This window comes from Pristis pectinata, chromosome 3 (genome assembly GCF_009764475.1).
Source record: "Pristis pectinata isolate sPriPec2 chromosome 3, sPriPec2.1.pri, whole genome shotgun sequence".
Lineage (NCBI taxonomy): Eukaryota > Metazoa > Chordata > Chondrichthyes > Rhinopristiformes > Pristidae > Pristis > Pristis pectinata.
Window position 1 is genome coordinate 113408551 of NC_067407.1, and position 14047 is coordinate 113422597.

The 14047-nt window shown below is 41.3% G+C and overlaps 1 protein-coding gene across 11 annotated transcripts in view; it reads right to left on the reverse strand.

Moving 5' to 3' along the window:
- The window catches only part of LOC127568539 (transcriptional-regulating factor 1-like), a 202234-nt gene that overhangs the window by 177938 nt on the left and 10249 nt on the right, over nucleotides 1-14047 (reverse strand). For 8 of the 11 annotated variants that reach the window (XM_052012409.1, XM_052012411.1, XM_052012414.1 and 5 more), the window contains exon 1: nucleotides 6681-7107. The exons of 1 other annotated variant lie outside the window; for it this stretch is intronic. The gene's annotated coding sequence lies outside the window, so the exon portion shown is untranslated. Of the gene's footprint in view, nucleotides 1-6676; nucleotides 7108-14047 lie in introns of those variants that run through there. 2 more of the 11 variants (XM_052012413.1, XM_052012407.1) reach the window with 1 other exon arrangement.

Consider the following 14047-nt stretch of genomic DNA (forward strand, 5'->3'; position numbering starts at 1 on the left):
AGAAAAATAAGGCCTCTGAAAATGTTAACTTCGCTTTCTGAGCACACACATCTACGGGCAAGGTCAAAAGCAACCCTCCAGCCAGCACCTCAAAAAAGGTCTGTACAGTACTGAGGTTGCTCTGAAGTGGGCAGCCACATTCGCACAAGACATAGAATCCTGTAAAATTAAACTATATAAAAAATTCATTGAACTGTAAAGATGAAACTACAGCTCCAGACTTGCAATCTAATGGCATTTGCACAATTCCCTGTACAATGTGAAAAAATGCATTACTCAGATATTTCCCTTGAGTTTGTATGTACACTGATCCAAGATCGGTTTAAACAAAAATGTGTGCAGATGTAATCATGATTTCTAAACTCTAATCATTTACTGTGACGAAAGTATTGAACACAAACCATACATTAGCTTTGACATAAAAAAATCCTAAGACTAATGTTAACGATAGAGAAACAACACAGTGATTCTGCAAACCAACTTAATTTCTTCCTTCCTTCCTTTCCTTAAGGCACTAGCCTTCTGCTAGGCGGGGTTCCAAGGCCACAATTGCCTCATTCACATGCCACTGCTCACGTGTGAGCTTTAACAGTGAATGACTGCAAACTATATAACTACCTGGGGGATAACAGGCAAACATTACCTTGTTCTCACCAAATGGCCTTCACATGCAGTATTAGTGCTGGGTTCATAGGAGAGCCATCAGGAGCAGATGCCCAAGTCGACATATGTCCTCCCCAACTACAAATGGCAACCACAGAATTTTGACACTGCTCTGACATTTGTTTTTAATTATTTTTACTTCGATCTTGATGGCAACACAATAATTACATATGCATCAGGTTCTAGCAATGGATGAAGGAAAGTGTAAAGAGAAATAAGGATTTGCTTAAAACTAAAATGTTTGATGTCATGCAACTTAACCTGATTTAATTCTTTGAGATAGTTTATGAACCGAGAAAACATTGCAATAGCTCTAAAATTATCACAGTAAACAAACTCCTTTCATGAGAATGTGGTGAAAAGGACAACTAATCAATCTCTCAAAATGGAGCGCTTGATTGAAGTAAATTGGAGCATAATATTTTTGCTGGTCAATGTGCAACGAAGGGTCATAAATTTATAATTTTCAGCCAAAGAACAACAGGAAAGATTGAAGGCTCCATACACCTGCCGCCACACAAGGTTGGAGGGGTTGGATCAGAATCCATAAATAGCTTACAGAAGGGAAATGGAGAAGTGTGGGGAATGGAATAAGGAATTCAAATCTGTTAACTCTTTCAGAGAGGCAGGACGGGTGCTTTGGGCTTCTTGGCCAACTTCCAAGATTTAATTAGAATGAACAAATTCTAAAACGTGCTATGATTCCAAGTCATCTCTTAGAGACAAATAAACAGATTACTTTACTTATTAATCAATCATATTTGCACTGAACGATGAAATGCAACCCTGCTATTAATGCTCAAAGTGTTAAAAATGCTGTATATCATCCCACATTTTAAAACTGAAATACACGAGGCAACATGTAACTTCACTGAAACTGGTCGGGCAATGGGGTGTAAGAACTTTGTCTGAACCACTGAAAAGTAAAAAGAAAAATCACATAGGATTTATGAATTGACCAAATTTCTAACACAATGAATACCAATACACACCTAGAAAGAATGTTTTGATTTTTCACATGATTTATCTGATGCAGCTTCAGAACTTTGACAAAAAAAGCTCTCACACCTAATCCTGCAGCAGTTAACTACATTTTAAACCAATGACTCTGGCATTGATTCTGAGCACTTTTTTGTTCCACAGAAATAGTATGTCATCCAAACTGACTGTGTTTTAAACTGTTAACTGTTGAAAGTACAGTGGTCTTCTTTTAATACCATAAACTTCCAGCGAAAGGAGACATCACAAATGATCTTATATCATAATCTCAAAAGAGCTAGAAAGGCAGAGTGTGGGTATGAAATTAACAATGGTTTGAATTAAAGTAATAAAGAATGAAGGAGGACCCCAATGGTAAAACTGCTCTGTGGCTCCCCTATCAGTGCAGTTATTTCCGAACAGGAGGAATGGAACATTTACTGAAATGGTGAGGCCCAGTGACCAAACACAAGATCCTGAACTATGTGCTGTGCAAACTGGCTTGGAATATAGACAGCTGAGACTATACACAACCAACAGCTGTTTTATGCCCATGAACTGTAAATTTACATTACACAAACATTTACAGCCTTCAGTCCAACCAGCCATTTCAGGCTGAACGAGTAACCTTAACATACAAACTATCAGAAATACTCTTCTTGAAGCAAACAGTAAAACCTCCAAAGAGGACCACGTACCACTGCCCTCTCCTACCGGATTCCTTCTTCTTCAGCCCTTTGCCGCTTCTACCTATCACCTCTCAGCTTCTTAACTTCTCCTCCCTAACCCACCCCCACCCTCCTACGTTCCCCCCTCACCTGGACTCGCCTTATCACCTGCCTGCATGTACTCCTCCCCCTCCCCCGACCTTCTTATTCCTGCTCCTGCCCTCTTCCTTTCAAGTCCTGATGAAGGGTCTCAACCCGAAATGGCGACTGTTTATTTTAGACACTGTCTGACCTGCTGAGTTCCTCCAGCATTTTGTAAGTATTTGAAATAAATGCCGGGCAAGAAAGGAATTTGCAATTTCCCCACTAATTCTGCAACACTTAAAGTCATCCCTTAAAGTCATTCGCAGCCTTGAAGTTTCGTTGCAGTTCAGTTCACAAGCTTAACATATCTACCAAGTTGAGTATGCACTGCACCTTGAACTACCTTTTGGATTTGAACATGCATGAACAACGATAGATTTTTACTTCTAAGCATGCAAAGCCACAAGTTATCTAACACTCAGGTGAATTAATACACAGTGATGCTTGAATATTAATATTCAACATTCACGGGCATGTTTTGGAGAGTCCCATTACAATATAGAAAAAAATATGAAATGCCAAAACAACTGACATTACATTGTTCCTTAAGCAAGTATTTCACATTTCTTTAACCAAATCATGTGCACAGCAATAAAGATGAAAATATACAATGGAGCAAAAAAAAAAGTGATAATACTGCCATCAGAACAATACGAAACAAGTAAATGGAAAGAGCAAGTTCTGTCATGTGTCCATCAGGGGCAATACATAATCCATTTTTTGCTTTCTGCAGCATTTGTAAGCTAATATTTATGCTAACTCGATGACATGAAAGTTAAACTCAAATTTTTTTTAAAAATCGGCAATAAACCAACAGCTCCCTCAACAATCCTTTTCAAATGTGTTGCTGAAACTAATAAAAATGGATGTATACTTAATTGACTGTAAACTAATGAATTCAAACCAAATTATAAGTATCATCAATATTGAGTACCAGCCCAACCTGATTAAAAGTAGAAAAATGTTGAAGTGCCATTGCAAATCAACAGGACTTCAAATAAATAGGAAGACAATTAGCACAATGAACATTCCCAATCCTGACCATCATATTTCAGCACAAGCCAGGAAGAGTTATTACTAAAGCAGATCTGTATACAACTCATTGTCCCTGGTTATTAATACTGTAATGATAGGTCTTTAAATTACACACCAATGTCCAATATTAATACAGTATGAAATAATTAATGATGTGTAAAGTGCTTCAAAACATTTAGAGCCTGATAGGGACAATATAAATGCAGATTCTTTCTTGGCACCGTGTGTGCTAATGTAATAGTGATGAAAAGAAGCAGAGCTCCCAAAAACCACAGGAATTCCCACGTGCTCAGGAAATCTGGTCTGACCCCACGTTTTCTGGGTTAGTGAGCAAGAATACTTCAACACAAGAAACTGCGCAAATTTCAGAAAGGCATTCATATTTTCTTATGAAACAAACCAAAAAGTACATAGGGTTTAAAGTCAGTAATTTAAAGTCAGTCACTTAATTAAAAAGGTGGTGTTGCAGTTCATGCTGCTGCCTCGCAGCTCCAGCGATCCAGGTTCAACCTAGGCCTCGAGTGCTGTCTTTGCAGAGTTTGCACATTCTCTCCATGACCATCTGGTGCTCCAGTTTCCTCCCCAGTTGAAACAACTTTCCCATCAATCAATTGGCTACTGTAAATTACCCTTTGGTGCAAGTTAACGGCAAAAAAAAGAATTAGGGTGGGGGATGGGGGGGAGGAGTGGAATTGACAGGCATTTATGTTGCAGCAGTGTAGGAAAATAAGGAGAAAGAATGGCACTGATGAGATTGCTCCCCTTGGAGATGGCATAAACCCATTGTGCCAAATGGCCTCCTTCTGTGTTGTTGTTGTTGTGAATACAAGTAGTCCCACAAGTCAAATTTTTTTTAAAAAAACAGCACAAGTGACATATTATAATCATGGATAGCAATCCAGGATGCCACAAAGACCATAAACAAAACCTCTCAAACCTATAACTACTACCCTGAAAGGCAAGGACAGTAGGGATGCACAAATATCATCCCCTCCAAAGTCACACACCATCAAAGTGTGCAAAGGTCACGATGCCTTCAAACACTGTCACTGGATCTACAAAATAGGATTCACAACAGCAGTATGAACATGTTCACTATCCGAACTCAGCAACAGCTTCATGGACAATTAGGCATCCATGTGCTCAAAATCTTCTCCAACCCCTCTCACAACATGAGCTATCCACACTGCCAAAGCTTTATACCAGCCTGTAGTTAACACAACTGCAGGGCAAATGACAGCAGCACAAACTAACTTGCCCACAGCAATATAAAGGGACGGAGGTGGTTTACAGTTGTGTGTAGATCCACTTGGATTGCAACTGAAATACCATGTTCAGTTCCAGGCTCCCCATCGAGGATATGTTGGTCCTGGAGGACATGTTGAAGAGAAAATGAGTGTTCAAGATTGTGCTACATTAAACAAGATCTTTAATAACAGAAGAACAAACAATCTGCTGTAGGAACTGGGGGGGGTGGGTGGGGGGGGGGAAAAGAGGGAGTGACAAGCAGCATCTATGAGGGGAAAGAAATTGCTGATGTTTCAGGCTGAAACACTGCATCAGGACTCAGCCAGCATCTGCAGTCACTTGTGTCTCCTTAAATATAGAGATTGGGATCCAGTTAGAGTTTCAGTGATCTAATCTATGGTGAAAAGGATTTCATGGGGCCAGATAAAGAGCAATTTTCTAATCATGGGGATGTGCAGATGGGAACCAAAACAAAATTAATTTCCAATCACATATCTGCAATGAAGTGTAACATGGAAACATCTAGTAGATTAAGGGTGGCACAGTAGCGCAGCTAGTAGAGTCGGATTCAATCCTGACCTCGAGAACTATCTGTGTGGAAGTTGCACAGTCTCTCTGTGACTGTGTGGGTTTCCTCTCAAAGATGAGCAGGTCGGTCAGTTAATCGGCCACTGTTAATTGCCCCTACTCTGCAGGTGAATGGTGAGATGGGGGGGGGGGAGTTGATGAGAATGGGGGGGTGAATGAAAGTGGGATTACTGAAGGATTAATGAAAATGGCTGTTTGATGGTTGGTATGAACTTGTTGGGCCGAAGAGCCTGCTTCCATACTGTATTTCTCTACGACTCTATCACCACCTGTTTCTCAGCCAAAAAGAAATTCTCCAACATTACAAACTTGTGCAAAATATTTGACTGTATTCCGATTTGAATTGTTGATGGTTGCCTTGACATCTGCATGAAAGAATTTAGTCCTGCAAAAATGTCATCAACAGTACATTTGCCAAAACCTCGTCCAGTCTGAAATCTCAGAAGGCGATCACATATCAAAATAATCCGAAGTTTCCTTTTTTTCTTCTCTTTGCATTGCCCACAGGTTTCTCCTCACAGAAAGGTTCCACAAAAGGATGGCTTCAGCCAGAAGTGCAACTATTGCCAGACGAATCTCACATCGATGCAATTTCGTGAATGCACCAAAAACCAACTGAACTGGCGTTTGATTCACACGAGCAGTAACAAGTTCACCTGACTTTCTTGCCCTTGGAATGTGCGCTTTGCTCAAGAGTTAAGGAACCTGTCATTCGTATTTCCCTGTAAAGAATTTGTCCCGACACAGAAAACAACCCAACAGAATGCTTTTGGAGAAGACTGACGACTTCTGCTTTCAACTCCAGTGAGAACTGTACACCCTGTAACTCCCCGCCCCTTCCTTGCAGTGTTGCAACAAGCTCTATAAAGGCAGGTTATTGCGGGGGGAGGGAGGGGGGCGAAGGCAATCAACTTCCTCCAACTATCCTTGAAAATGACTTTCTTGAGTGCCAACATGCGAGGTTCCGCTAACTTTCTAACCTTTGCAAACACGCACTAAGCGCCTTGCACACAGTAGGAAAAAAATGTGCGCAAAGGAGCAGCAGCACCGGTGCCTGAGGTTGCAACAGCTCCTTGGCCAAGCCCCCGACGCCCGGCTCCGCAGCGCAGCGCGAAGCCCCGCGATGCCTGGTGCCAATGTCAAGGGAGGTTGGACAGCCTCGCACCCCGGCCAGGTAAGTGCACCACCCCCCTGGCCCAATGCAACTCCAAACCACTCAACACGAAATGCATGCACGGCCTCTCCCCGCTGCTGCATACCGACGCCGTGCGGGGGGGGGGGGTGGAATAGACAATCCAACCCGAGAAAAAGTCATCTTTTACCATCACCCAAAAATAGCCTCGAATTCTCACCTACCTTTTGCACTCGCATGCAATCCCTTTGCCCCGCTCGTCAATGCAACAAAAAGGTGACAAGAGCCCAGCTGAGAGCTGCCAATTTATTTCTGCGTGGTGCAAATGACTTAATTTTCTGCAAAAAGTTTCCCCTTCGGTGACTCCCCTGTCTCAGCCGCGACACTTTAGCCTTTTACAGTAGGGCGCGTTGCATCCTGTAAACAGATAACACTACGCGGCCATGTTCAGGAGAATGTAGTGCCCCGTCGCAAAGTTTGCCTTTCGGTCGCTACATGGGAATGGCTGGCGCCCGAGGTCAGCGACTCTGATTCAAAGTTTCTGCCAGCTGAGCAGTGAAGCTCCCGGGGGACTTGTCTCACTGAACGTCAGCAGCACGGAGAGGAAGGGGGAAAAAAACCCTCCGCCGGGATGTCGGGGTCAGAACTTTGCTTGCAAAGCAGGAAGTAAGGTGGCCAGGCTCGCCTCGTCTCAATGCATTGCCACATCTCAGCACTGCCCAGGCACATTCACCCCTCTGGGTCCTGAGCGCGAAAATAACGCACCATTAGCTGATCTAATAACAGTTAAACCTGCATTTACCGTTTAATATAATGGATTTTTTTATATGGGCTCTATGCATCCCTAGCAAAGTCTGCATTTATTGTCAGTCCCCAATTGCCCTTGAACTGAGTCACTCGTTAGATCATTTCAGACTAATTCAGTCACCCGTCTTGTTCATGGTTAAACATTGTCAAATCAGGCAAGGACAGCAGATTTCCTTCGCTACGAGGGTGTGTGTGAACAAAGTGGGTTTATGCAACACTCCCGGAGACACGAGATGCTGGAATCTGGAGCAACCCACACACATACAAAGTGCTGGAGGAACTCAGCACGTCAGGTAGCGTCTATGCAGGGAAATGAACAGTCGACATTTCAGGCCGATACCCTTTATCGGGACTTTGCATTTTGGACTTTGAGTCCTAATGAAGGGTCTCGGCCCAAAACGTCGACTGTTCATTTCCCTCCATAAGTGCTGCCTGACCTGCTGAGTTTCTCCAGCATTTTGTGTGTTATGCAACACTCTAATAGTTTCAGGGTCACCATCATTCTCGATTTATTTTCCAGTTACGTCAAGTGTCACTCACTGCCTATGAGACCATAGCATGCTATCCCACACATTCCTCGTTTATCTTGTGCATCAGGAAGCATGAGATATCCAAGGCCTGAGCACCCATTTTCAGGTGAGAAGCCTGCTTCTTGGGCTCAGTGGGATTTAAACTCCTTTGGGTTTACCAGCAGTTCATGAGTCCCCAGGTCAACACAAGCTGCGTAAAAGGAGTGGCCAGCAATGTTATCCAGCAGAATTGCATCGAGACAAGGAAGAATAATGTGGAGGTCAGACAATCAGGATAAGGCATGATGTGGGACCCACCTGTGCCTGGGACCTGGGAAACTAAGGACTGCAGATGCTGGAATCCAGCATCATTGTGTTTTTCATCTCGGTCCAGGGACCTTGCAAGGCCTGGTCTGATCATCTGGGCCCCAAGTCCTGACCTAGGTCCATCTCCAGATTTAGACACTGGTATAAATAACAGGTGCTGCAACATACTAACTAAATTGGATTTTATAGTCCATATACCCTCTCAGATCTCCTTTAAATCTTACCCCTCTCACCTTAAAGCTATGCCCTCTGGTTCAAGACTCCCCTACCCTGTGGAAAAGATGGAGCATTCACCATATCTATAACCCTCATGATTTGATAAACCTCTGCAAGGTCACCCCTCAGCCTCCTTCACTCCACAGAAAGCAGTCCAAGCATATCCAGTCTCTCCTTGCAACTCAAGCCCTCCAGTCCCAGCAACATCCTCGTGAACCTTTTCTGCACCCTCTCTAGCTTAATTCACATCCTTAAACTGTTTAAAATATTTCCAGTAAATTTTTTATTATTTCTTTTGTTCTGTCCAGTGACTATGTGCTTAAACCAATGGATTATTAACTCTGATCTTTGGGGCTCTCCAGCCACTGATTAATTGTCTTTTGTTAAAATCTACTGATTTGCATTGCATGTAATATGCTAACATGCCTTAGACTTTAGTGTTAATTATGGCATCTACAAGTAATTGTTTGCAAAGTAAATTTTCAAACAAGCTTTTCAGTACTGGTTGGATTAAAAACCTGGAATATTAAATGTCATCACAGATAAAAGATATCAAAGTCTCACTCTTCGACTTTCAATCTCACTCATAAAAAGTGCCAACCTTTGGCATCTCTGATTTTGATTTTTAATCAATTAACTGCCTTAGTTGTTATGGTGGAATTTAAATTCAGGCCTCCAAATTATTAGTACAGCTCTCTGGATTCCTTGTCCAGTATCTTAATCAGTATTGCCCTACCCAAAACTGCATATTATGAGAGTTATGGAAAATTTAAACCAAAACAGTAACTGCATTTCAAAAGTTAGCTCGAAGGCCATACTTTCACAACATCAACATGTCTCAAACACACAATAGAAATGTAGGTTCTTTTTTCAAATGGAATCTTGATAACAGACTGGAATTCCCACAGGGATTTAGCTTGAAATTCTCCCAGAGACAGGAAGAACCCCGACAGATAAGGAAAAAGCAGCTGTTTTCTGCCAACTTTGGAAAAGTTTACCAAAGGTGATTGATAATATTGTGTGGAAATTCTCCCACCCCAAACATATTTAAATAGTTCCTGTGGTAACAATGTCACTAAAAGAGGACAAATAGGTAGTTATCAATCAAGCATGATGGACACATTACACAAAATGTGTAAGATTGATTTTATGCACATCATTTATCTCTAACGATCTTCTACTTAACAGTATTTTCCTGTCAAAATTACTCTGCTCATTTCTGTAATGTTATTTATATCATGTTGTTTCCTCTACTCTTTAAACAGACTATTTTGTGAATTAAATTGATTTTGCTGTAGCAAGTACAGTTTGCTGTGACCCCAGACATCCATCCCACCCTTCCACTTCATCGACAACGTTGGAAATAGATATTGTTATCTTTAAGTTGATTTTGAAACCATTTTTCAATCGCAGTCAGAGTTTATCCACAGAATTCCATATTCATGTAGGTCAGAAAGGACCCAAATTCCATCCTGTAGGTAAGGTAATCCTTTGTGAATAAAAACAAATTTTTTAAAAATGCAGAGAAAGAACTGTTGCACACAACATCACTAACATCAAGAGTCCGAGTAGAGAAATTGAGGGAGAAAGGACTGAAGGAAAGAAGTGTTTGGGGTCTGGTGCAAAGGAAAGGATCTGAGGAAAATGATGTGGGCAGCATTTTGTGTGTATGTGTGCACGCGTTTCTTTGTAGTGTGTGCACGCATGCAACACCAAGTCCACACAGGAGAATTTGGTTTCCATTCATCTGGGCTTCTGCCATTGGACCAGCACCTCACTTCGCAAAGACCTTGTGTTAGCTGGTGTGCAATGGTCACCACAAATTTACAAATAAGACATCTTCCACTGCTTGCAACTGGAGTGGAAGCAGGTCATCCATGCCTAAGACAACAAAGATGTAAACTCCCATTCCACCCAGAAGCCATGAAATCTCCCATGAAAAGCTACAAAAAAAAAGATAATAACTTGAACCAACTAGGTGCAAACAACTGACTGAAACCAGTCCAGAAATACTTAAAATAATTTAAAAGGTAGCTTCAAAAATCAACTAGTCAATATCAGTGAACAAGAGCACTGAATCTCTTGCAATTTTGCTTGTATTTGCCATCCACCAACTAGCAATCTTTTCTGGAAGGAACTGCCTGCCATATGTTAGATGAGGCCAGATTCAGCCCTGGCTGTGATGACCATGTGAGTGATTAGTCTGTGATCTATAGCATGCAGATTAATAAAAATAATTTGGAGAGTGTATTTATGGAACTGTACTTTGTTATGAAGTAAACACCATCAGCAGAGGAATAAAGGGGAGGGGAATAATTGGAGAGGAAACATTTAAAGAGGAAGGTAAAATTTAAGTTCAGCAGGGGTGTAAAATGGGATACCAAATCAGTATCTGTTCAAATTCTCTCTGATTTCCCTTCCACCAAGGTCAATTTGAAGGACAATGGAAAGGTAAATCAGGTGGGCTGTGCAATGTTTAACACCTGCTTTACACTACAAAAGTTGATTTTCATCCCTTGGTCTCTTCACAGGCATCCCCTTCCCATTAAGCATAAAAAAGTAAGAGCAATCAGGCTCCAAAGTGACCAACAGAATGCCAAGAAGATCTGTTCTTAATTTTCTATACTCTGAACACACTAACCAAATAACTGAGCAATTGCAGATCAAGCACATCAATATGTTAAATCCCTTCTGAGAAACACACTTTGATTTTTAAAATCGCATTGTTGCCTGAGGGAATTTACCACATACAAACTGACTGCCAAGTTTCCTACATCTAAGACAAGGACTATCTACAGCAGGTGTTCAAAGCACTGGCGAAGTACCACTAACTTCATCTGCCCAAAATCCTCCTAAACCATTGACAATATCATCTCCCAGGCTGATATCCCCAGTACTGAAACCTTAGTTATGGTCAGTGTGAGCAGGCCACACTGTTCACATCCCTGACACTGGACTCCTGACACATGCACTCGGCTTTGAGCTCCATCACTGCAAGAGATTACCACGTGGATAGAAGAAATGATTCAAGCATGTACTCAAAGCCAGCTTGAAAAGTGCAACATGCTCACCTGTCTGGGAAAATCCCTGACCAAAGTCTGCTCAAAATGGAGAATTATCAGAATGGCACTGAGAACCTCAAGTCGTGATCATGAAGAAGCCTGGCATAAATGGCTAAAGAATCCTTCCAACTCCCAAAATATCTACCAACCCTCCTCATAAAGTATACATGGCAGAGTCCCATCTAGGACTCATCAGGCACTAAAGCAGAAGCAAATCACCCTTGATGCTGAAAGACTACCGAAGAAAAAGAATGATGACAACTGTGAACACATATCAAGAACATATTACTGCCTATAGAGCATTTGTGGAACTCCAGGGTTATTAATGGTGTTAAATAAACATGCCTTTCTTTACTTCTAGGTTATATAATCAATTATTAACAAATGTCAGCAATCTACTCCAAATACTTAGCATAGAGTGAAATAAACAAGCACAAATCTGTAAGCATCATCCTAATTAAAAATAAAATACTCTTAACATCTTTGTATCAGAAAGAGGCCAAGTTTAATCTCTTGCCATTGACCTACAAATTCAGATGTGTAATTTTGAATAATTACAAATGAACAAAGCCCACAGTTCCTTGGGCCTCATTATAAGAGAGCTGTCACTAGCAAAGTCACTGCTAAAATCAGGTCTCTCTGAGATTCCAGCGAGAGAATCTGGAGGTCAAGAGCATGGAGTGTGGCAACGTTGAGCCAGATGCATGAAGCCTGATATGTGATTTTGAAGGCCAGGGCCAGAGTTGCAACTCCATGTCAGGGATGGCAGAGGTTGATGCCAGGGACTGAGTTGGTGGCAGAGAGTAATATACCCATGAAACTAGGATTGTGGTACCAGCAACAAGTGGAGGCTGGTGTTGGAGTTGGAAAGGTCAGAGATTGCTGGGGTCAGGGCCAGAGATCATAATTATGCTATCTGACCAAGGTCAAAACAGTTTGGAAGAGGACACCAAGCCGACACAGGTATTAGAGAATTTTCTTGCATAAGCATGCTAAGGATGTTCTGTTTGACAGTGCCCAATCTGGGGATGGTACACATTCTGCCATATCTTGATAGACCATGTTGCACAGACCAATTTTTAAGCCAATGTTCTCATTTCTAACTCCATCTAATAATTCCACTAGAAGCGATGCACCAATCCACTTGTGGAAGAATGGTACGAGCCTACATGTTATGTACCCAATGACGAAGTGCATGTCATCAGAGAAAGAATTACCATTTGGTCCATGTCCCAAGCTTGGAATAGTACCCTAGCATAAATCAGGAGAAGGAACAAGCGAGAATGCACAAAACAGCAAAAAAACCTGGGTTTCGGCGCCATTTAATCAACATCACCAAAATAATCTCTAAATCAGTACTTAGGTTTGCCATGCCTACTGTAGAGACAGACGATCAATTCTCCATCTTAAAAACCCCATTTATTTTGAGTTAAGTTATCAAATGTGGGTTTCTGGCAAGGCCAGCATTTTCCCCAAGCCAACTGATCTTGAGAATTTGGTGTTGAGCTATTGCAGTTCATCTGGTGCTGTTGGGGAAGATGCTCCAGTATTACTATTAGTGATAGAAAAAATTACAATACATGTCAGTAATTATGAATATGTAGTGATTCTAATGCTGGACTTGTAATCTGGAAGCCTCATCTAATGACTCTTGGGAGTAGCACCCAGATCCCACATGAGTATATATAGCAGCTGAAGTCAGTTTTAAAATATACTGAAGTTAAAATCTGACAGCAGCAGAAGCAACCTTAAAACTATCAGATTTGTCAAAGGAAGTGGACTGGAAATAAAATGTGCTGTATGTGACTTCCAGTACTTACGCTCTCTGTGGTGAGCATTCCTTTCCAAATTTCAGTTGTGCTCAGACATAATTTTAGGAAGAAGATTCCTAGCATCCAGTCAAGTGATATTATCGAATTGGCACATGAGCCTATCACATTGGAGAATTCTGGCAAACAGCAAACTGGGGGCAGGGAGAGGGGATATCAAAATTTAAACCAATCTTTTAAACACATCGTCGTCCACTAAAAGATGGGAACACATACGCAACACCAAAGCAGAAGCTGAAATTTCCTAAACCATTTGATAATAGTTAAAAGAATCATTACATTTAGAATTATTTAGCCAAAGGAAATATGATCCATTCACACAAGTAGAAATCAGGGTTTTTCTCTCTCTCTAGAGAGTTGGTCAAGTAGTTATCGTGAACGAGTTTGCCACTAAAAAATTTAACCATTGGCAAAAAGCATTTTATTTTCACATTATTTTATGCCAAGAGTGATTCATAAATACTTCTCAACAGATCACTGGTTTCCCTTAATTAAAATGGCGAAGGCTACAAAGCAGCAAAACCTGTGGAGGAGTGCTGAATCACCAAGAGTAGCTTTGTTTTTCTCCCTTACCAACTCTACATTCATAGAAATGCCAAAATCTGATGTTATTTGCAAGGTGAAAGCTAACAGTTTTAGCATTACAATGCTAAATCTAAGCTAATACAAATGGATAATATGCACAACCCCAGCCCATGGCACCCCACTCATAGTAACTTGTCAACCCAAACATAATTCATTCATTCTTGCAGTTTTCCATCTCTTAACTAATCATCCATCTACTTTGAAATATTGAAATATTTGTAGAAGCCCAAATAAGGGCTCCAGGGTAACACTTTGC